Genomic DNA, 24,282 nt, shown 5'->3' with positions numbered 1-24,282 from the left:
CTCCTGTGTCTTGGCCCAGAAGTGCCAAGCATCACGTCCTTTCATAGCCCATTGATGAGAATCAGTGAGGTAGCCAAATCCAGGTGCTGGAGGGGAAGGCAGACACTTCTTAGGGACGACTCTGCAGTGTGGAATGAAAGGGGTAGATTTGGTACAACCAGCTACCTGTCACAGTAAGTCTTCCCTGAGGGGAGGAAGAAGGGAGAGGCTGGAGAATGGGCACGTGGGCACGGCAACCTCATCCGTCTCCTCTAACCCAGAATGCAAAAGCCTTTGTAGAAGCCAGCAGACTGCTGCTGAGGCCTTGTTGGCCAGAACCGGGGCGCGTGTCCATCCCGAGCTGCAAGGGAAGCTGGGAAACAGAATAGGATGGTCATGATTAGCTTACATCCCTCATGCTCCCTCACCCGGGACTGGGTATGTTGCGTTCTGGAGCAAAAACAGGATTCAATTAGCCAGGAAGCAGGAGAGGAAATGGATGTTGAGTAATCAGCTACTTGTGTCCATCACCCATTCATTTATTCAAAATCTCTCCCACCAGTGTTGACTCGTTGACTGATCACATGCTCTGTGCCAGGCACTGTGCTAGCTGCTGGCAGGGGCATCTTTTTATCCTTCAAGCTGAAACTGCCCCCACCAATGTTACCAGGAACCTCGAGGTAGGTAAGTCTCAGAAACACTTCCCAGTGATCCTCCTTGACCTTGAGGCCCATTAGATGCTTGTGCCAAGTCAAGGTCATCTCTCTTCTTTGGGATGGCCATGAACAAACCCCAGGGCCCCAGGGTCAGACGTGGAAAGAGTCTGCCCACATGTGGAGGTGCTGTCCCCTCCAACTCCATCAGCAGAAGGGACAAGGAGGAGCCGGGAACCCTCCCCACCAGCCGGCCATGAGCTTGGCTCCCAGGAGGGGAACTGGAAGGGCTCGTTCCCATCACCTCTGACGACTAAACCAAGTTCATGTTCAGAATGTATATAAAGCTATTTGGGCCAAATTTCCATGTTAACTGTTCAGATCAGAAATGCTCAGTGTCAGTTAAATTTGGTTGGATTACAAGACAACACAGTCAAGATCAAGAACATGTGGCCTGATGTGATTTAACCCAGAGAAGCAACGCCTGTTCCCTTCTGCTCGGCTATAACGTTATACATATAAAGATACATACGCGCCTGCTCTCTGCCAGAAATGTCAACTGCTTTTGATCTCCCCCTGTAGATATTAAAGTCCCCTGCTCGCCCCTCCGCTTCGCGGGCCCCTGAAGGGCTTTCCAACCAATAAACAAGCCTGGAGCTGCTGAGAGGGGGGAAGCTGGTTGCCTTTTTGAGCTGGAGCCCTGTGCCCGAAGGTCGTGTTTAATCAGCCTCAAGGTTTTGGTTAACATTGACTCAGAGTTTAAAATAGCATTTCAATAACCTCAGCCCCTTCCTGCTCCCCGCACCAGCCAGGGAGGAGGGAGACAGAGGCCGTGGGTTTAGAGGTTTGCGTGTTTGTTGTTAAGGTTCTGAAGCAAATGTGCTGTGCTTGGCTGCTGGCCGTGGCGAGGGGTGCTCTTCTCGCCTCGGGGAGGGACCTGGCCTGGATGCAGGACCAGCTCTGGGGGGTCCCTGGTAATAGGATTATTGTCGCAGAAGGCCAGTTGGAGGTTGAAGTTGCCTTTCTTTCCTCTCTTCTTCTGACTCTAAAGATAGAAGAGCATGGGGCCACCTTTGTGAAAATTCTCAGTTGTGCCCACAATATCGTGTGGAGGCATTACAATCGTACCTACAAGCTCATTCCAAACTCACCCAAGACCAAAGACAGTATAAAGCGCTCAGCGCTCTTCCTTCCCTGGGAGGGTCTTTCATCCATGCGAAGTCCCCTGAGATGGGGGTCTGGCTGCTTCTGCTCTCGGGTTCTCCTCCCTGTTTCCCACCTCCTACCCCTCCCTCCGCAGGATCCTCGTCCTCCCATGGCAGCATCATTCCTTGCCCCATCCTTGGAACCTGGTGGGAGACAGGCTCCATCTAAGACAAATTTGGCTCCTCTGCCTATGAAAGCGTTCCTTCAATGCATTACCATGCTTAGAAATACCCTCTGGCCAGCCGGCAAGTTCAGGGGCTCATCAGCAGTATAGTATCAACTAGTTCAGCCGCCCTGTATTAACCAGGATAGGCGAGGTCATGCTGTGATAACAAAATAACCTTCCCTCCAGAAGTTCATTTGTCACCCATGAAAAGTCCTGTGCAAATGGAACAGCTCCGGAGCAGGGCATCTGGTCTCCACGCGGTGACTTAGCGATCCAGACAACTTCCGCCGTCTCAGCACATGGCCTCCGTGGTCACAGAAGGGACACCTGGAAGGAGGGTTAGAGCAGGCTTGTAAATGTTTTGGCCCAGGAGTAACACCACTTCTGCTCACAGCCTGTGGACCAGCTCTAACCACATGGCCCCACTTATACACGAGAGATCTGGGAAATGCGAGGTGACACACGGGCATTAGGTGAGCAGGACATTCCTCTGCCCCACCCCACACCTCTGTGTCTCATGATCCCCAGAGGACTCGGGGACTCTCCCCAGGGTGTCGGGAAATGCACTTCTGAACCCATTGTTAGGGCTGCACTGGGACCCGCCAGAGCCTGGAAGTGGAGGATGGAGGGGCCATCCCTGTAATAATAATAATAATAATAATAATAATAATAATAACTAATATTTATTTAGAATTTTCTACATGCCAGGCATGAGCTTACCCTGTTCACACATCGTCTCATTTCTCCTCTCCCTGGCCCTCTGAGGAAGTTCCTATCCTGAATTCCTCTTTACTGAGGCTCAGAGAAGGTAAGTGATGTGCCCGAGTCCTCGGTCAGTACCTGGCAGAGCCTAGGCTGTGGGACCCCCAGGCTCACTGTGCTACATGCGGGTCACTGACAGCCCTGGGCAAGGCAGGTGTGAGCTCCAAGGGGTCACTGCACCTGCAGAAGGGGGTGTACAGCTTTGCCTGCAGAGGCTGATGGTGAGCAGGCCCGACAGTCCCCAGACCCCTCGTCGCCTTGAACCTCTGCTCCTCAAGAGACCTGGAGCTCACCAGCCGCGCCTTCTCAGTGGGCCCAGCACCTCCAGAGCTGGCTTACAGACTGGCCGCTCCAGTCCTGCCCCAGTGCCCAGAGGATTCGGCTGAGGATGTCAGCAGGGCCTGTGGACCTCAGGTGAGCAGTCCTGGCATCCAAGAAGAAGAGCGGGGCCCAAGGCCCCCAAGGCCAGTCTCCCAGCAGAGGACATGGGTCCCCAGACCCAGGGAGATGAGTCACCTACCCAGGGCTCCTCCCTTGTCACAGCCTCCCCTGCGGCTTGATGGAGGCTGGTTTTGTTCTCCAGACAAGAAGGGGCCTATGAGACTCGCATCCACAGCTCAACAGTAAGGGTTTGGGACGTTTCATTGTCAAATCCTGACCCACACTCTGGGAACTGGGTCTCTGTGTTGGGAGAAGGCTGGGGCAAGGAGACCTTCACTCACTCAGCTACAGGTGGCGCCAGGCACTGTGTCCAGCCCAGAAGGTTGAATGAAACAAGGCCTGCAGGAGGGAGATAGACAGATCACCCGGAGAGAGGAGGAGACTGCTATAGTCAAAGGAGGTACAAAGCACGATGGGCGCCCAGGGGTGGCAGTCACATCTCGTGCTTTGGGAAGGCTTCATTGAAGAGGTGACAAGGATTCTGAAGGGTTTCACCTAATTTGGACTGAGAGGGGCAGGGAAAGAGGAGACTATTCCTGGCAGAAGGAGCAGCATGTGCAAAGGCCCAGAGGTATGGAAATTCACGATGTGTCCTGAGAATGTGAATTTGCCCAACGTGACTGTGACTTCAGGTAGAGGGCGTGGGAGGGGGCAGGAGTGTAAGAGTTGGGGCTGGGGGGATATTCCTACCTTTGGCTGGACCCTGGGGGAAATTCACATGGCAGGTGGCGTTTGACTTGGGCCCTCCTGAAGGTTGAAGGATGCTGCAATTTGGGAATGAAGGTTCTTCCTGGGCAGAGCCCCATGTCAAGGAGGCAGGGCCTGTATGAGGAAGAAAGAGGGGCTCCAGACAGAGTGTATGGCTTTCTCTCACTGCGTAACAAGTGGCCACAAGCATCGCAGAGTAAATCAACACCCGTTTATCACTCACTGGGCTGTAAGTGGAGTCTGGGCTGGCGTGACCCAGTTCTCTGCTCAGGTCTCATCAGCTGCAAGGAAGGGGCCGCTGGGGCTACTGCTCACCAGGGACTCGGGGCGCCCTTCCCAGCTCTCTGGTCATTGGTAGAATTCACTTCCTTGTGGCTGTCAGGCTGAGGTCCCCGATTGCCCGCCAGCTGTCAGCGGGGGCTGCTTCAGCCGGAGGCGCCCCCTCCATTGGTGGTTCACAGAGGGGAAGTCCACCTGCTCCGAGGCACACGCCTCTGCCGTCCCCTTGAGCGACCAGCCCAGTGGGAGAAAGCTGTGCTTTTAGAGGGTTCCTGTGATTGGGTCGGGCTTACCCAGATCACCTCTGTATCTTAAGGTCAACTGAGTTGGGACTTTAATCACATCTGCAAAATCTTGTCACAGCAATACCCGGGTTAGTATTTGATGGACTAACCAGGGGTTGGGAATCTTGGGGGTCTGTCTTAGAATTCTGCCCACCATGGGAGGAGAGAGGGCCCCGGGCAGCCAGAGGGGAGGTGCGGGGAGTGGGGAAATAGAGTAACAGGTGACCTTGGATGCGGAGGGAGCCTGGCACTCACCTAGGGCCCTGGAGGGCTGGCCTCAGAGAAGTGGGACCCAGGCCTGGCTTAGGGGGCCTGTGTGCAAGGGTCTTCTGGTCAGTGGAACCTGAGGGGCTACACCTGAGGCTGGGCCCCTGGGCTTCTGAGTCCAACGTGGGCGGGGGGGGTGGGGTCAGACACCTCCAGGGAAGAGACTCCCGGCCTGACTGCGTCCCTTTGCCCCACCAGCCTTCAGTCCCTGCTGGGCCTTCTAGCGCCATAGTTGACCAGGGAAGCAGGAAGCCCCCAGCCAAGGCTCTGCTGGCCCAGTCACCTCCCATCTGAGCCCTGTGTCCCCACTGCCCAGGGAGGGGCGGGGGACCCACTCTCTCCCCTTTCAGGGCAGGCCGTTTGTATTCTCTCATGTGGTCAGTTTGGTGTGGCCCACAAGAGGAAACCCAGAGAGGCTCAGGAGGACGAGGTTATTATTCTCACAGGTTGCAGCTCGCAGGGCAGCCCAGCAGGCAGAATGGGCTGTGGCTGAACTCAGGCCACAGACTTTACTGGGGTTTCCAAAGGGAAAAGCTAGACAGCGCAGGGTGACCAGGTGAGGAAGGCTGATTGCAATCATTTCGGTGGGCTCCGGGTTACAGGGTCTCTGGTTGCCTGGCCCCTGGGCCCGGGAAGATCAAGGAGAGGAATATTGCCTCCGGGGTGCAGGGCAGAGAGAGGAGGTTTGCACATCAAAGTCATGCTCCAGGTGGGGGCCCTTGCTGTCTCTGAGGGTCTTTTGGCTAGCCCAGGGACAGGCAGTCTCTCCCCAGCCAGAAAGGTTTCTTAAGATGTCAAAACATCAGAATATACAGAAAATTTCTATATATATATATTTATATAGCAAGTTAAAAATTAAATTTAAAAAATTAAAAATAAATTAAATTTAAAAATACGTATCAGCACTGGCCCATTAGCATAGTGTTAACTACATGCACTCTGTCCTGGCAGCCTGGGGTTCACAGATTCCATCCTGGGTGCGGACCTACACAGCACTCAACAAGCCATGATGTGGCGGCGTCCCACATACGAAATAGGGGAAGACGGGCAGAGATGTTAGCTCAGGGCCAAACTTCCTCACTGTGTACTTTGCAGTACACAGGCCCTAGTAAAAAGCAGGTGTCAAAGCTTCGCTCAGTTACGACACACGATCGGGGCGTGGCCCTTTTTCACAGGCTGGGAACTGAGGCCCAGGTACACTAAGAGCTCAGTGCAGGCTCAGAGCCCATAGGGGCCAGAGGGACCCCTGAGCCGTGGTCCTCTGCTGTTCACACGAGTCCCTGCACCCCTCCCGTCTCAGCTGTCCGTCTCTTCCTTTGCCTCCTTCCAGGATCTCTGGGGCTCAAGCCTTTCCGTCCCGAAAAGAGACCCCGAACTCAGCCCCGTGGAACCTGGGGACTCCATGTGCTGCCCTGACAAAGTGAGAACGGGCGAGTCTTCACCCCAAAGCCAGGGCAGCGCCTGATCCCAGAGAAGGAACCGGACGTCGAAGCCTGCCTGGCGTTGAAGGCAGATGGGAGGAGAGCACTCTCGGGGGAAGAGGCCTTGCCAGGCTCCAAACACACAGCGCTGACACTCCACCCGTCTCACCCGAGGCTCTGACCTGCTCCCTCTGTTTCGGGGCCAGCCTTTCTTCTCCACTCCCAGGCAATTCTAAAATATTGTCTTGGAAGATTTCCGTCCTCATAGGAGAAGAGGGGTGAGGCTCCGGTGGCCAGTGCCCTGAATTGTCATCTCGTGTGGGGCCACACCTTGGGCTCCCCCAAGGACTGGGTCAGAAGGATTCCCTAGAAAGCCCCCAGGACACAGGCTGGGAAAACAAGCCCCCACCCACGGCCCTCACTCATCAGGGAGCCCGTGGGTGTCCGGGAGGGCGGGGCTTCGGCACGCAGGGGAGGGAGCTGGGACCTCCCTCGGAGAGCTGTGGAGGCAGACACTGTGAGGCCTGAGGCCTGCCAGCCTGGGCTGCTGCGACCCTAATTTACCTCTTACTCTAGAAAGAGAAGGGGCTTCCTGGGCTGTGGAGAGGGCTCCCCCGCCTCTCCATCCTTCCCTCCACCCTCCCCCCAGTCAGGCCTGGAAGCCTCCAGGAGGGAGGGCAGGTAAATCTTTGGGGTCCGGAGAAGGAGAGAAATTACAGGAGGCCCTGCCGACGCCCAGGCTGCCCTGCAGGTGAGAGCAAGGCTGGGGTAGGGGCAAGAGAGTGAAGTAGTTCCGCCACCACCGCCAGTTAGCTCCTTCTAGCTACTTGACCTTGACCTCTCTGAAGGTCATTTTCCTTGCATGTAAAGTAGGGGAAATAATGACTTTTACCCCTGGGGACTGTTGGGAGGATTACAGGAGAGCGTTTGTGCGGGAGAGTCTGCTGGATGCCCACCAGATGTCCGTGTTGCCCTTCCTCATTGCCTACAGGCCCATGACTCTTTATTTGGGCAGCAAAGTGCCCAGATGAGAGACTGTTTCCTGGCCACCCTCGCGGCTGGGGATGATCCAGGAGATGTGAGTGGAAGTTATTGAAGCTGGTGGTGTAGTTTCCAGGAGCAGCCCCAGGGTCGGCCTCAACAGAGACAGGCCTGTTGCTCTTCCCTCCCTGCTTCATCCTGCCTCTTGCCAGAATGCAAACTTGATAGCTGGAGCTCCGGCAGCCATCTTGGAGTGTGAAGTGATCTTGAAAATGGATCCATATGCTAAAATTGGTGGAACCGAAAGATGGAGATGTCACACAGGCCCTGGACTGTGTATTTCTGGATTTCTTCTAAGGGATGGAGAATTAGCCACTATTTGCATTTGCCAGTGGTTCCCAAACTCTAGCGTGCATTAGAACTACTTGGAGGCTGGTTAAAACAAAGACAGCTGGGCTCCAGTCCCAAGCATTTCTGATTCAGCAGGCCTGGGGCGAGAGGCTCAGAGTTTTATTCCTAACACATTCCCAGGCGATCCCGATGGTGCTGGTACGGGTGCCGCACTTTGAGAACCACTGGTTCAAGCCACCATCAGTCAGGTTTTCTATCTGATGACGCAGAGCCCAGTCCTGACTTACACAGCAGGGTAAGGCTTCGCGCACTTTAAATGTGACTAATCCTTTTGCACAGAGATGAGGTGCTAGACGGACCAAGCCATGGGAATAATCGGCAGCTCGGGGGCTGGGAGGGAGGGCATGGCTGCCATGACGACCAGCCTGCGCACCCACGGAAGGGCGGCCTTGAGCTCGAGGACCCCGAAGGAGACTGGATTGTCCCAGGGCCGCCATGTGGGGAGAGGTGGAGGCCCTGCACAGGCCCATCACAGAGCAGCTCATCTCCCCCGAGTTCCCTGGAAACTTAACAATCTGCTCCGTGATGAGAAAGACGCTGCTAAAGCAGGGACCATGTACAGCCGAGGGCTCTAGGCGTGGCATCCCAATCAGGCCTCATGACCCCTCACAGACGAGGAAACTGAAGCCGACAAAGGGTGAGTAACTTGTCCGCAGTGACGAAACACCAGTGAGCGATGGAGCCCACATGAGAACTGTAACTGCCATGCTCCAAATGCCTATTTAAGGCTGGAGTCGCCCCTCCATGGCCTCCGTGGCCCCGCGCTGGACCATGCTCCACTGTGTTCCCGGAGACAGGGAGCCGGAGGGCTTGGGGCAGCTTTGCAAGAGGGTGAGGGAGAGTCTGGGGCCAGCCTCCCCCCCTGTGTCCATGGAACCCACGCTGAGGGCAGAGCACCAAGCCTGGGGGGAGGGGGGTGGCCACTCCCCCCGGCAGGGCAGGTGGGCTCTGTTGACAGATTGGAAGCTATGCCCTTCCCGACGAGAGGGGTCAGTGGCCCCACGCTGCCAGCCGTTGCAATAAAATATGAAGATCCGAAACTCCAGGCAACGCTCTCCCCACTGAGTGATGACCTCGTAATTGGCTCTTCAGCTAGCTTGATTTATCAACTCCAACCTGGGCAGCCGGAAGAGGATGAATTAGCTCCAGGGGCCTGCAGAGGAGAGTAGGGTCCCCAGGAGCAGCGGGGCCGTGGGCGTGGGGCCGTTTGTCACCACCAGGCCCTGCTTAATTGTGGGAAGATGAAGCGAGGACGTGGCGGATGGCCCTGTATAAATCTTTTTAGTCTTTCGTGGTACAACCTGGGGCCTCGTCAGCCAGGAGGATGCCCCCATCTGGAGCGGAGCCCCGGACACGGACCTGCTCCCCTGCCCGCCACCACTTCACAGAAGACGCAGCTGGGGCACAGGCCTCAAAGAGGGCCCCTTAGGGAGGCACTGGAGGGCCAAGCGGTGTTACAGCTACTGGGGAGCCTGGTGCATACTGCAGTCAGAGTGTCCTGGGTTCAAATCCTGGTTCTGCCATTTACTGGCTGAGCGACAGAGGACAAGCCATGTAACCTCTCCCTGCTGGGCATCGTGGTTAAGAGCACAGACTCTGGATGTGAATCTGCACTCTGCACCATACCAGCTGTGTGGCCTTGGGCAAGTTATTTAACCTCTCTGTGCCTCAGCTTCCTCATCTGTAAAATGGAGCTAATAATAGTACTGAGCTTACAGGGCTGTGTTGGTTTCCCTGGGCTGTCATGACAAATCACCACACACGGGGGCTTCAAACATCAGACATTTATTCTCACAGCTCTGAAGGCTAGGACCGGCGGGGCCATGCTCCCTGAAGGCCCTCAGGGAGCTCCTTCCTGCCCCGTCACCTTCCCGGGGCTCGGAGTCTCTGGCTTGCAGCCGCATCCCTCCAGGCTCGGCCTCTGTCCTCATGTGGCCTCCCCCTTCTCTGCTCTCCTCTTCTGTCTCTCGCAAGGACACTTGTCACTGGATTGGGGGCTCCCAGAGGATCCAGGTTGGTCTCGTCTTAAATTCCTTAACTTGGGGCTGGCCGGTGGTGCAGTGGTTAAGTTCTCACGTTTCGCTTCTCGGAGGCCTGGGGTTCGCTGGTTGGGATCCGGGGTGCGGACACGGCACTGCTTGGCACACCATGCTGTGGTAGGCGTCCCACGTATAAAGTAGAGGAAGATGGGCACGCATGTTAGCTCAGGGCCAGTCTTCCTCAGCAAAAAGAGGAGGATTGGCCATAGTTAGCGCAGGGCTAATCTTCCCGAAAAAAAAAAAAAAGAAAAAAAAATTCCTTAACTGAATTACATCTGCCAAGCTCCCTTTTCCAAACAGTGGCACGTTCACAGGTTCCAGAGTCTGGACTCGCACGTGTCCTCCTCAGGGCCACCGTTCAACCCACTGCAGGGCTGTGAGAGAGTTAACATTTGTCAAGTTCTTCAAAGAGGGCCTGGCATATAAGTGCTACGCAAATATCGGTACGTGTGTGTGTGTGTGTATGTACATATATAATCTTTCTATATTATATAATATATTTAAATACATATTTTAACATATGTAATATTATACATTAATATATACCATATTAATGTACATGTTAATGTATATCTATTAACATATAAAATAGATTAATCTACACGTACATGTGTGCAAACACTGGAATATGTTTCAGAGAAGTCTGCTGTCGTGAGCATTAGCGGTGAGCCCACAGGAGCTGTCACTCGCTGGGGGAACCTCAAGATTCACGAAACGGGAGATCAGTCGTTATGACCTTGCACCAGGCCCAGGGACGAGGTGGGGCGGTCGCTCACCTGTTCCACAGATATTTATTGAGCATCTATTATCTGCCAAGTGCGTGTTAGGCACCAGGGATAGAGAAAGGGATAGAAAAAAGCCATCCCAGCTCTCATGGACAAATCGTGGTGGGGAAAACAAATAAGCAGGTAAATATACGATGTCATGTCAGCCGGCGATAAGGAGCAAGGAAGAGAGAGAAACAGCTGTGGTCCCAAATTGAAGTGTGTCCCAGTGGAGGGTGGACCCCACGGGCAGACAGATACACGAGTGGGCAGTCCCAGCCTCCCTTCTTAGCGGCTGCCAGTGGGGAGAGAGGGGTGGGGCTGACAGAGGAATCCTGGAAGGCTTCAGGGTGGAGGGGTCTCGAAGTGTGAGGAGGGGTCTACAAGCAGGAGGAAAGTGGGGTGGAGAGAGGCATTTTCCCACATTTTGATATGTGGCTTAAGTGTCCCGCCTGCACCGTCAGCCTCTGATTAGACCTTGAAATCCTTGAGGCGGGCAGGAGAGTAAGGCTCAGGGTGCGTGCCTTCTGTGCCAGGCATTGGGCTCGCCCCTGACATGCCTTCTCTCACCAGCACTTCACCGATGTGCCATAAGGGCGATTCTAATCCAGGCAATCTTACAGATGAAGAAACCGAGGTTCAGAGAGGTTAAGTAACTTGCCCAAGGACACACAGCTAAGAAACAATACAGAGATGCACATGGCTGGTTTGCTTACTTTATTCAGGTCCCCGCTCAAACGTGACCTTTCAAGGAGGCCTTCCCTGCCCACCCTATCTGAAATGGACCCCCTTTCCCTCCATACACTGTCATTCTGCCTTATTTCTCCCTGACACAGGATGCATTTGGTTACTGCCAGTCTCCCCTCTGGGAGCAGAGACTGTGTCTATTCTGTTCGCTGCTATAATACTGGTACCCAGAACAGTGTCTAGCACCCAGTAGGAGGTCAGGAAATAAATGTATTGAATAAATAATGATGTCATGAGCTGCAATTCTTTCTGACAACCCAATGAAGTAGGTAAACTACACTTCCATTTTACTGATGATAAAACTGAGGTTCAGAGAGGTAAAGTGGCTTGCCCAAGGTCACACAGCTAGCAAGTGTTGTTAGGTTTCAAAAAACGTGTTTTTGCACCATCCCAAAGACCGTGGATTTCCCCTACACCATGTTGCCTCACCCAGACCCCCCGAAGCAGTAACAGCCCTGGGGCTGCCAGCATCCCTGCACCCAACTCTGTCCCCAAGCCAGCCTGACAGAAGGTCCCTGGAGCGTGGTTTGAGGGCCCCACTCCCCCTCTCCAGTAGTGACAGAAAGGCAGGTCACTGGCATCAGAGGTCTGGTCCTAGACCAGTTCCCTCTCATTGAGCTGTGCCATCTTGGGCAGTCCTCCTCCTGTCTCTGGTCGTGGCCCTGGACCCAAAGAGACACCAGGAGCCCCCTGTGAGCAGGGGAGGGTCGGTGCACAGGCCTCTGAGCCCTGACTCTGGCTACAGCCTTCACCCAGGGCACCTCTGCTCTCTGGTTCCGTAGATCGGGGTTTCCAGGAAGACATCCCTGATGCACACCTGTTAGAGTAGCGGGGAAATAACAGCAAGCGCTGGGGAAGATGCGGGGCAGCTGGAGCTGTCACTCACTGCTGGTGGGGAGGAAGATGGTACGACCACTTTGGAAAACAATCTGGCGGGTTCTGAGACGGTTCAACACATACTTACTGTTAGACCCAGCCACCCTACGTGCAGGCATTCGCCAAAAGGGAAAAACACACGTTTACACAAAAATTTGTGCACGAACGTTCATGGAAACTTTATTTGTGATGGCCAAAAGGGGAAAGAACCGAAATGTCCCCCATGTGGGGAGTGGAGAAAGAAATTGCGGTCCCTCCGTACAATGGAAGACTTTGTTGTTGTCAGTGCTGAACGAACACTGACCCCTGCTGTCTCCTGCTGTTCCCCCTTCCCTCCTGCCTGGTCTCGGGGCCAGAAAACTGTGCTCCATCCCCAGGCCTGGGGGAGCCTTGGGCGTGGAGGTGGGGAGCTGGGGCTGCGACAAGAGCTGGCGTCCCGTGCTTTGGGGGCGGAGGACGTGCTGGAGCTGTGTTTCTGTTCTGGGGGCTCCAGCCGCCTCCGGGCACTGGGGCGTGGGCCGTGCAGAGCCAGGGCGGGAGGCGCCGGCCCCCAGGACGCCTTCTACAGACCTGCCTTGTCCAGACCTCGCTGCGCAGGCGTGGGTGTGCGGAGGAGCAGGGCATCAGGAGGCTCCACAGATGGGGCCGCAGGAGGGGGCAGACGCATAGAGGCCACGGGCCCGGCCCTGCCGAGGACACAGGTTAACGGCTGCCGTCTGGGCCTCAGTCTCCCCAGCTGTGAGGTGGGAATGCCAGTCCCTGCCTTTCTTCTTTCCCATTTCCTCACTGTGTACCGAGCACAGGCATCCTGCTGGGCTCTGGGCATAAAGGGGTGGGCATTGGGGCCGGGGCCCTGCCCCCCCAGAGACCCACAGTGACTGAGGCTCAGGGCACCGGGTGGGCAGCCCAGGCCCAGTCTACCGGGAGGGCTCGACATTGGTCTACTGACTCCCTCCTGGCTGGGAGCTGGGGTGGGGTGCAGCACAAGCGAGGTCCGGGACTTACTTGGTAGCTTCTCCCTGACCCTCCCCTCCCAGAGCCCCCTCAACCTGTCCCTGGACGCTTGTTTGGATGAGGTGGCACCAGCGCTTCCCAGCTACTCTGGGGTGATCACGCCCAGGGAAAGAGGAGGCCCGCAGGGCCACGGGCAGTGTGAGCAGGATCGCGTACTTACATGTGTGCACTCGCACGCATGGGTGTTTGCACGTGTGGAGATACAGTGCATAGGAGTGTGTGTGTGCATGTGAGTGCCTGTAGCTGCACAACACAGCCTTGCACGTATCTGCTCCCGTGTTTGTGCGTGTGTGTAAGAAGGAGTGGACGCAATTGTGTGGCTCTCTGCACACATGCATGGCTTCAGCTGTGTGTGAGTGTGAGTGCCGGTGTGTATCCAGGCATGTGTGTGTCCGTGTGTAGTTGGATGCGTGCATGACATCATGGCCCGCATATGCCTCTGTGTTCCTGTGTGCGCACATAACCTGCTCCGCGTGCACTGCGACATGAGTAGGTAGCTCTGGAGCTGCAGGTGCACGCCACGTGTCTGTGTGCATCTGGGAGGGGCTGTGCGCTGAGTGTGTTCGTGAGTCCGTGATGCATGTTTGTGCGTGTGTGGTGAGGGCGGGGCTACCACTCCCCTCTCCACTCCGGGGGACCCTTGTCTAAGGGGCCGCTGCTCCACCTGCCACAAGCCGAGACCCCAGGCCAGCACACGGTTGCCTTCTTCCAGGGGGCAAAGCAGAGCCTCGCCAGGTGACAGCCGCCCCGGCAGGGCAGGGCCCGGCCAGGCACAGCCGGCCCAGCGCTGATCAGCTCCCTTCATGTGGCGGCTGGGGCCTATTTCTGTCCTGTTTGGCTCATCCTGGCCGGGTGTTCCCGTCCAGTAATGCCCTGTTCCCCCACCCGGCTATTTTGGCTGAGGAATGTGCTGTTTGTGTCTCAGGCAGAAAACCCAAAACCCCCATTATGGTTAGCTGTCCTGCGGCTTTGAGCAGCCACTCATTTATTTAAGTTTCTCCTGGTCTATATTTGTCGACGGATGACATGTTGAACTTGGAAGGCACGGGTTGGGGGACCGGGGCCTCTTTGGGGAGGCTGGGGCATCATCCCAGGCGTCCCCACTGTCCAGGGCAGTGTCTGACTTCTCCTCTAGAGGGAGCTGTCCGTTCTGCTCTCCTGAACCCCGCTGGGCTGCCCAGCACCCCCTGTGCATGGCTCCCCCGGATCTTTGGACTCCGGGTGTCGCCCAGGCTGCCCTCCCCTCTCCCTACTGGCCTCAGCTGCAAGCTCCCTTCCCCCTACAGCGTTTTCTAGATCCCCGCCCTGCACACCCATAGCGGCGTGGGGGCGGTTAGGGGACAGGATCTAGAACAAAACGGTCTGTTTAATCCTTGGCTCGCCACCACTGGCTGGGTTGCTGGAATGAGTTACTTGTCTTCTTTGTGTCTCTACCCCTTCCTCGTGAAGTGTGAGTAATACTCTATCTCCCTCATTTGAAGACACACAGTTTCACACTCTGATAGTGGCCTTACAATCAATAGTGTGGCATTGTCTCATCGGCCACATTTTTTTCTCTGTCTTAATGGTACATACAATAACAATGTGGTTTATAATTGCTGGTGTTTAGGATTCTATGAAATATGCAAGGACTAGTGTGGAAACAGATGGCACATTCCAATGTCACATTCAAATTAAGATAATATGGTAGGCCGGCCCCGTGGCCAAGCGGTTAAGAGCGCACGCTCCACTTCAAGGCCCAGGGTTTCACTGGTTCTGATCCTGGGCGCGGACATGGCACCACTCGTCAGGCCATGCTGAGGCGGCGCCCCACATGCCACAACCAGAAGGACCCACAACTAAAATATACAACTATGTACTGGGGGGCTTTGGGGAGAAAAAGCAGAAAAAAAAAAAAAGAAGAGTGGCAAAAGCTGTTAGCTGAGGTGCCAATCTTTACAAAGAAAAAAAAAAGGATAATATGAGAGGTTTTAATAAAGGAACACAGAGATGTGGGCAGGATTTAGGGAAACCACAGGCCAAAGAGAGAGACGGGGAGGAGGGGGGCGGGGGGCAGCCACAGAGAAAGGAGGCAGGAGGAGTGGGTTCAGAACCCTGACGGAGAGAGTTGGGGCAGAGGACCACAGGAAGCAGTGGCCTTCCACCAAGGGACACAGCCAGGCTGAGGCAGGCTACCTACTCCGCCATCTATTAGCTGCGTGACTTTGCGCAAGTTATTTAATTTATCTGTGCCTCAGTTTACTCATCTGCAAAATGGTCATAATAATGGTTTCTACCTCACAGGATTGTTGTCAGGCTTCAAGAAGTAAAGACACGTTTATAACACCTCCATACAGGCAGCCTGTTACTATCATCATCCCAGTGACGGTACCTGGAGTACTTCTTTCCACATTGGTGTTCCCAGCTGCCCTTTCCATCCTCCCTCCAAAACTGACTCTCCACCCTCCTGTCTGTTCTGTGAACTGCTGGTATCCCTCTAGTAAGGTCCTTTTTTGCCTGAGTCAGCTCAAGTTGATATCTGTAGTTCGCCACCAGAAAACCCCAACTCTACCGTGACACAGCAATGAAACAGGATGGGGTCAGGGTCACCTCCCCTCCAGACACCAGTGATGAAACAGCTGCCGCCCACTGCAGAACGCCAGCCCCCACCATCGTGCCCCAGCCAGCGCCCACAGGACCAGAGCGCAGATAACAGCTGCCGTGAGAGCCTCTGATGGACGTGGGAGCGGAAGGTCAAGAGTCCTGTTCCTTCCACTTTTCCCTCCTCTCTTTCCCCTTCCTCAACGCCCTAGTCCTAGCCTCGAATCTTCCAGAGCCCTGACTCCCCAACAATTGCGTCCACAGCCCACTTTAGGCCAAAAGAAAGCCCCCAGACCGTCTGTCACCCTCTCCCCTGCCAGAAGGAAGGAGACGGTGGCGATCATTGACGAGCCCCGAGGGAGCACTTGAGGGAGTTTGGTGTACGTCCTCCGTAGAAATTAGGGCTTCGGGTGGTTCGTAACCAAACTGCAACACCTCCCCGCTTCAGAGTCTGGAAGTTATTGGAAAATGATAGGCCCCGTGCGCCGCTGGTGCAAATACCATCCCTACATGCTGTGGGGTTAACCAGCGACCCGCCACAAGCTCACTGATGACGAGCGAACCAAACCAAAAGCGGTGCATAATTAAAACGTAAGAATAGCAGCAGCTGAAACCCAGGACCAGCCCGAGGAGCGCGGACGGGCCCCGAGCCTCTCGTGGATGACATCTCTGCCTGCGGGAACATGTGGGAGCAGTTTGCTGCGCCGCCAAGTGTGGCCCGGCGGCCGGCTTCTGAGCCAAATGCTGAGTCAAGTCTTCAGGGCGCTCTCCTAACCCGCTAATTTTCGTTTATAAATACCGAATTTCAGCAGCCCTCGTTGACTCGCCGGGTCTATTAGCGAGCAGCTGTCTGTTTATAGAATGGTGCGCCCTTCGCTGAAGGAACCCTCTCCACTGGCAAAATCGCTGTTTCTAGAGCCTGATGTCCTAGGGAAAATAGCCATCAGGTAACAGCCCAAAGACCTGGGTTCGAGACCCAGTAATACACGGTCTGAGGTTCCACGTCTCGTGGGAAGTCACGGCTGGGGCTGTGCCGGCTGTGGGGGTGGGTCAGCTGCCGCGGAGGAGGGATGCAGGGGCTCCTAGGGGCCTGGCGTGCGCCGCGGGAACCACAGGACCCCAGAGGACAGTGGATTCAACAGCTCAGGCATGTTTTCAGGGACCTGGTTCTCTGTCTCTCGGCGCTGTCTTCCCTGGCGTGGCTTCCTCCGCTGGGTGTTATTCTGAGGAGCAAGCACACAGGATGTGGTTGGGGAACCGCCTTGGAGAGGCGCTTGGAGAGAGCTGGGTGACAACACTGCCAGGCCGAGCCTGAGGGGAGAGAGGGCGGCAGGTTTGGGTGGGAGTGTCCTGGCCTCCTTGCAGGGCTGCGGAAGGGTCAGCAAGGCCGTCGGGGAGTCCAAGAGCTGAAGTGTCCACCAGAGGCGTCCCGCGTCTCCATGGAACCGGCCGTCTTAGCGTCCCTACCGCGCTCATCCATCGGCTGGGAGCCCCGGCCAGAGGAGTGGCCCGAGAGCGCAGCAGCCGGGCCCTTGGACCAGTCCTCGCCGTCCCTCTTAGCGGTCCGCAGGGGGAGCCTCGGCAGAGCTCCTTGGCGAGGCGGCTTCCCGCGCTTGGGCGCCTTCCTGATGGTCCTAGTGGCTGGTGTGCCCGCCGGGGCTGTCCTCCAGTGGGTGTTCTGGCCTCCTGTAACATATCCATTTCAGCATGTCCGCTTCCCTCGGCCTCATTCCTCCTCTGCCACCTGCCAGGGCAACTTGGGCACTTCCACTTGGCTGGGAAGCAGGCGCTGTTTTTTATAGGCTTCTAATAACCGCCCCAGTAGCCAGTTTGCCCCACCCCCGGGGTCCTTGCTGGGGTGTGAAATTCCCAGGCCCCAACAAAGTGCCCTCAGGTCAATGAATTCTTGTTTATCTGGTTTTATGCTCCAGCCCCCTTGAACAAGAACCTTTAAACTCAGCCCCAGGCTGCTGCCTGTGCCAGGACACACTGCTAATTCCTGCATTTCTTCAGCTGCACAGCCCGTCCCTCCATCTCAGGCTCAGCGTTGATGTGGGATTTCACCCTAGTTGCCAGCCTAGCAGCTGAGCTTCCAGGGATGCGCTTGTGGCCTCGTAGGGGAGAGGCTTCTGTGGCATCTGCCAGCGCAGAGGAAGCGCCAGCTCTTCTTAGGGAGGGAAGGCCCCCCTGCAAGCCCCAAGGGCCCAAGGGGCAGCAGCATCCACATTCTCCAGGACGTCCATCCAGATGTCTCCACTCTGTGTTTCAGGATCCCAGGTTTTCCCAACCAGGATCCTGGCCTTTGAGTGCCAGAAGCACCTTGGCATCGCATCCGGGAGTCTCCTGAGCTAGGTGCCTCTAACACTGAGCCCCCCAACTCTTGCTCAGCTCGGTCTGCCCCCAGGGTGAGCGATGAAGCCCTCCATGGGAGCCACCTCCAAGGCCGTCGGTCCTTTACTATTCACTGCCTGTGAGTAACTGAGTGTCTGTGATCCACCTGCGGGCTGAGGGGTCGACAGAACTCAGCAGTAACCAGCGGACTGCACTGTCTTTGTGGGCCTTGCTCCCCTCATGGTTTTCAAATGCCTGCACCTGCCATCGTGCTTGCACAGCATTCGCCTCCACCAGGACCATTCCCGGGTCATCCCCCGGGAAATTAGCAACTGAGCCACCACTTCGTGCCACGGGTCATCCCCCCACTGACCAGGACAGCACCCTCTTCTCCCACCAGGCACTGGAGGAGCCAGCCCCAAATCTACATCTAACCCCCTGGTTTCTCAGGCCAGTCCTGGTGTCACAGGAGTTAGTCTCTGACAAGCAGACGCCAAGGAAAAGAATATCGGAGAAGTGTCCTAGACTGCCGTGCAGTCTAAGCGGGGTTTGACAGGGCCATCACGGACTGCTCAGAGGAAGGGGCCTCATGTGGTACCTGCCACACACAGCCACAGGCTGGGAGCAGCGGGTGGGAAGTGCAACTTTGGCCTAAAACTAGTGATGGATTTCAGAGCAGCCCAGACACGTGCCACCTCTGAAGCACCAAGAACCCCGCAGAATGCCACCTGCTCACTGGCTCAGATAAGCCAGGGTCCCCTCCAGGAGTCAGCATGGAATGGAGGGGTCCTGAACAAGACCTGTGCTCTAGGAGGAAGGAGAGAGCAACAGGGCTGGGCAGGCCACAAGCAGTGTCCACTACAGCAGCGACCTTAGAGAGAACAAAACCCCTTCTTCTTACAGACGAGAGAGGCAGAGGTCTAGAGTGAAGATGGGAGAGAGGTGCCCGGGGTCTCACTGTGACCTGGGGCAGAGACAGGCCTGGGGACCCACATCAGACCCCTCCCTCCTGTCCCGGGAGCCTTGGAGCACCCAGGGCTGAAACAGGCCAGGGGGCCTGGGCCCTGCTCCTTCCTGAGCTGGCCGCCCTTCTCAGAGTTCTCGTCTCAGTTAGCCATTTTGGTTTCCGGAGCCCCAGCGGGGGTCTGGCCACGTCTCCCTGGATCAGCACCCAGAGTGACCTCACAGCCAGCCCTGGTGAGATATTTTTAGAGCGATTAAATGCAGCAATAAAGCCTCACTTTCTCTTAAGGCCCATTTCCTTTTTCTCTACTAAAAGGAATAAAAACCCATCCTGGAAGGCTGCCTGACACCCTCTTTGGGGGAGGAGGTGAGACCGGACGCCAGGCAGTGCTGGTCAAGGTCAGGCGGAGTTTGCCTGTGGATCCTGCATGAGGCTTGTCTGGTGGAGCAGCCCCCCCCACGGCCAGCTCTCCAGAAGATGTCCCAGTCCCTTCCGTCCGCTGTGACCTGGGCCCCAGGGCTTGTTCAACAAACGGGACCAGAGGGCCGAGCTTCCTGGTGCAGCTCAGGAGGCAGCATCAGCTCCATCTCACACGCGCCCCCGCGAACTCCTCTACGTCCCTGTGGACCCCCAGAACGTCGGCCCCTGGGCATTTTCTCTTGCTGGGTGAGCAGAGGGTTCATTCCACCCTTCGACATTTGTTCTTGGGGTTGTCTCTCTGCAAGCTACCTGCTTCAAAAGAGAACCACCCTGGGGAAAGGAGAGCCAGTGTCAAAGTGACTTACTGGGACAGAGTGTTGAAGCAGGCCCGGAGGCGTGGGTGTGAATCCTGCATCTGCCATTCAGAGGTGGAGTAATCCTAAGCAAATCTCTTCCCCTCTCTGAGTCTCAGTTCCCTGACGTATCCACCGTGCCCAGTTCTCTTTACAGGACCTCTCTGCAGGGGCTCTGGGGAGGACCGTGTGAGTGATGGGTTGAGACCGTGCTCTGGAAGCTGCGGAGCCGCGCTGGTCAGGCCAGGTCAGGCTGTGCTGCAGGAACAAGCCTAAGTCCTCAGTGGCTTAGCGTGTAATCATTCCTCTCTCGTGTCGAGTTCTCTGGTTCCATCTTTTGGCTTCACTCACAACTCATGGCTTCCCAAGTCACCACGGTGGGGCTGTAAGATCTGGAGGGTCCACACCAAACTTTAAATGCTTTGGCCCTAAAATGACGCTCGTCCCCGCTACTCACAGCCCATGGGTCAGAGTTAGACTGTGGCTGCATCTGATGGCAAAGAGGCTGGGGAATGGAGGGGAACATATGACTGTCTGGGGAGCTGTCAGTGTCCCTGCCACAAGAGAGTGCTACTGTTAAGGGGAATTATTGTTGTTATTTGTAATGACGACAGCAAGAGCAGCTTTCTCTGACTCTGGCTTATTTTTACTGGGATCAGGAGCAGGGATGGTGGGGCAGTGAAATTGCATATGGGCCAGGATGAGGGTCATGAATGCTCAGGACAAGAGGGAAGGAACCAAAGAAAATATTTGGCCACTTGAGTGGGCAAATATGGAGTGAGGGGGAGCACACCACCCGGAATGCATTCTCTGCTAGATGTAAGTTGGCCCTAGGTCCTGAGGCATCTCCTGCCCAGTGCCAGGTCAGCACCATCGACCTTCAGGGTCTCACTAGCACCCCAGGGTTCCCACCAAGGCCAGCCAAGGTCCCTGGGTTCTCAAACTGTCTCTGACTAGAGACTGGTCGTGGACTTTTGTTAGATGTGATAAAAGCAAATTACTAAGGGAGTGACACAATCTAGAAATGAATCTAGAAAACAACAGCCCAGATGAAACACTCTAGAAAATAACCCAGTCAACATAAAATAATTTTGAAAATTTTCTAGAAAATAATAAAATCCAAATAAAATAATCTGGAAAATAATCTAGCGGCTCAAGAAATGAAGTTACTGTTGTGAACGTTTGCAAACTACAATTAAAAAACATCACTAGCGGGGCTGGCCCCGTGGCCGAGCGGTTAAGTTCGCGCGCTCCGCTGCAGGCGGCCCAGTGTTTCGTTGGTTTGAATCCTGGGCGCGGACATGACACTGCTCATCAAACCATGCTGAGGCAGCGTCCCACATGCCACAACTAGAAGGACCCACAACGAAGAATATACAACTATGTACCGGGGGGCTTTGGGGAGAAAAAGGAAAAAATAAAATCTTTAAAAAAAAAAAAAAAACGTCACTAGGAAAAAGAGATGAAGAACATCTCGGTTTGTCTGAATCCCATTCGACGAGCTGAGTCCATTGATCAAGCCCTCGGATGTGGTTGCGATGTCACATTGCTACACGCTGAGCGCTCCTCTCGATTTCCGAATATACCTCGTAGCAGACCAGTTACAAAGCTTTGTGGCTTGGCGCTGATCCCAGAGCACACTTTAGCGGTCCTGCTTTTGTTGCAAGCTCTTGGTGGGCAGAGCCTGCACTTCCCTAGGAAAACGTGGGGATACCCAGTTGAGCAGCCCTCAGCGTAGGAGATACAAGACCCCGGGGAAGGCTACCTGATGAATAATGGAGCCCTCCAAGGGAATGTGCCAAGGAAAATCTCTCCAAGCCATTAGTGGAATGCTGACCCCCAGTCAGAGCCGTCCCCCTGAGGGTCATGTTTTGAGTTTTCCTCTCTGCACATTCCGGGTGCCCCTATGCCACCCGTACCCATGCACCAGAGCCCCTCACATGCATTTATGGCTTTTGCCTACTCGAGTCTATATTAATTAAAGAGCATACTCAAGACAGGAGAGCCAAGTATCTTATTTCATAAAGTAGATAATGTGAGAGATTTTAATTTACAAGGAGAGCAGAGACCGGGGTCTCTCTGCAGCAGAAGGAGCTGTCGAAACCTTCTTAGTTTCTGAATCTGATAGCTCAAGACTCTCTGAGTTGCCATAAATTCTGATAAAATGTCTTCCTAGAGGCAAAAGATAATTTTTATAAGCTTTTGGAAGGGACTAATAAAGCAGTAATCTACCGTCTTCCATTATTTAAAGACCTGGCTCTAGGGACGTGATTTGTAAGGGTTTTTATATATAAATATATCGACGTATATTAACTATACGTCTCAATCCATCACCCTGTCTGGAACAGAATCGTGGCAGAGCTTTGCTCTCCCCAGGACTGGTCTCTGGCCTCGGTTGGAGCTGAGCCCCACGCCTCCAGGAGAAGAGACCGAAGGTGATAGTGCCAGCACTCTCCCCCTCCCCCACCCTGCACGAGAACCTGAGGGCTCCAATTCGTGTCTGACACGCACGATTCCACCATGAAGGGTCTGGTGGTGATGAGGGCGGCTTAGTCATCATCTGACAACAGACACATGTTGGGGATTTTCCCATCTGCCCCTTGCCCGAGTATTCTGGCGCGGGGGTTATCGTGCAGACACCAGCCTGAGTATCCAATAACAACAAGCTTAAGCTCCGAGCCAGAGAAGGCAGCCCTTGCATCTTACTCCAAGAGCCCAGGACCCCTGCTGGGTGAGGCAGAGCAGATTGTCGAGGCTGTGGGATTTGTGTGGCTTAGTCTGCAAGAGCACTTCCCAAAGTCTGTGAGATGCTACCGGGCATCTATGATCCAGGTCCCTGCCCATCAGCCTCCCTGCCTCTCTTAAGCCAAGAGGGCTTGGATAATGGCGAAAAGCTGGGGGAAGACGTTCCTTAAAGGGACAGAGGTTGTCTGCTCCTATTGGCCACATTTCACCAGTGTCTTCTCACACCCTGAGCCCCATCAAGGGGACCCAACCCTGGGAGGAGGCCAGAGACAGTGCTGGTATTTCATCCATGATCTCTTCTCCCTTCGACCTCATGGTCTGTGACCCCCGTTATACAGGCAAGGAAACGGGAGCTCAGCTTCATGAGGGCGCAGTCAGAGCCAGGATTCAAATCCAGGTCTGGCTGACCCCACAGGCTTGTGCGGTTTCTACTACTAAGGTTGACTTACAGATAAGGATTGAAAAAAGAGAGAGGGAGGGAGGGCTGGCATCACTTGAATTAGGCCCCTGGGCTGGTTGCAAACTGCTATGCGAGAGGAGGACAGCATTTGTATGGGGAAATAGTCCCCACAAGTGGAGAGCGGGCGCAGAAGACCCTCTGAGACTGGGAACAATCCATGAGCGACCCTGAGTGGCAGCTGGCCGGAGAGCCCAGGCTGAGGGCTGGGAGACTAAATTAGAGAGAGGTCTGGCAGTGGATTCCAAAGCAAGAGGTTTCCTCAGCTCCATGGGAGAGAACGGCCCCCAGAGACTCCTATGGCCTCCCCAGCCAAGACTGGACCAAGTAGTAGTCGTGATCCTGGTTCAGGCCATATGGCTGGACCTGGAGCCTGGACCAGCTCTCAGAGCCTGACACTTAATTTGCAGCCACTGCTCAAAGAGCCATTGGAAGGCTTCAGGGCTCCGGTATGGAGACCTTGGGGGGCATCAAGATCCACCCAGGAAGAGGCGAGAGGGGAGGAAAGAGCTGCCCGGTGGTGTACACAGCAGCCACTGGCTCGCATGCTGTCCAGACCGCCTCCTGCAAAGCTCGCATCCCAGCTGCGTGCGGCTCAGGGCACCGGCAGCAGCTCCCTCATGATTCGTGGACGTCCAGATTTCCTGCATGGCAGCAGCAGCCTCCCAAGCCTTGCTTCCACCCCACCCCCTACCACCTTCAAGAATTGCACATCTTCCCAATGCTCTGGATTAAGACCCTCCCTCCTGGAAGGCCCCAGAGCAGCTCCTGGCTGCCGGGCTACACCCTGATCAAGATGCGGGGCGGGGACAAACCCAAACCGCCTGACAATAAGATTCTGTCACCCAAAAGAGTGGGAACTTAATTCAGTTCTGGAAAACCAAGGTTACCCTCTTTACACACCCGAGTATATACACTGATCGTCGTACCTGCTACATATCTTTGAGGTAGCTGGGGTCCTCGGTGGGGGAGGGGGTCGGCACCTCCTACCTCATCACAGGTCTCGACACTGCCCAGGGACTGTCAATGCCACCACTGACCATCGGCAAGCCTGTGAGGGGGCAGGATCCCCATTCAGAGCATTGGAGACGTGGGTCTCCAGGACACAAGTCGCCAGAACCAAGGGCTTCGAGCCTGCGCCCGTCTGCTCAGGCCGCCGCAATGAAGCCCTGAGTAGGCCACTGGAGCAGCAGAGATTTACTTTCTCGTGGCTGAGGAGGCTCAAAGTCCAAGATCGGGGGCTGGCACAGTCGATTTCCGGTGAGAACTCTCTTCCTGGCTCGCAGACAGTGTCTCTCTCCGTGTCCTCACATGGCCTGGCTCTGGGGTGCACGGGGACACGGAGTGGACTCTGTGTCCCTTCCTAGAAGGACACTAATCCTATAGATCAGCCCCCACCCCAGGACCCTGTTTAACCTTAATCACTTCCTCAGC

General features: G+C 55.3%; 1 long non-coding RNA gene across 1 annotated transcript in view; it reads right to left on the bottom strand.

Moving 5' to 3' along the window:
• LOC139082176 (uncharacterized) overlaps positions 1-24,037 on the bottom strand; it is a 36,754-nt gene extending 12,717 nt beyond the window's left edge. The window contains exons 1-3 of the long non-coding RNA XR_011537919.1: positions 23,778-24,037; positions 3,898-4,029; positions 166-2,331 (exon numbers count right to left, since the gene is read on the bottom strand). This is a non-coding gene — a long non-coding RNA (uncharacterized lncRNA). The remainder of the gene's footprint in view (positions 1-165; positions 2,332-3,897; positions 4,030-23,777) is intronic.
• Positions 24,038-24,282: the final 245 nt, after the last annotated feature.

This window comes from Equus przewalskii, chromosome 3 (assembly GCF_037783145.1).
Source record: "Equus przewalskii isolate Varuska chromosome 3, EquPr2, whole genome shotgun sequence".
Classification (NCBI taxonomy): Eukaryota; Metazoa; Chordata; class Mammalia; order Perissodactyla; family Equidae; genus Equus; species Equus przewalskii.
Note: the sequence above shows the minus strand (reverse complement) of the source record. Positions and strands in the feature narration are given on the sequence as shown.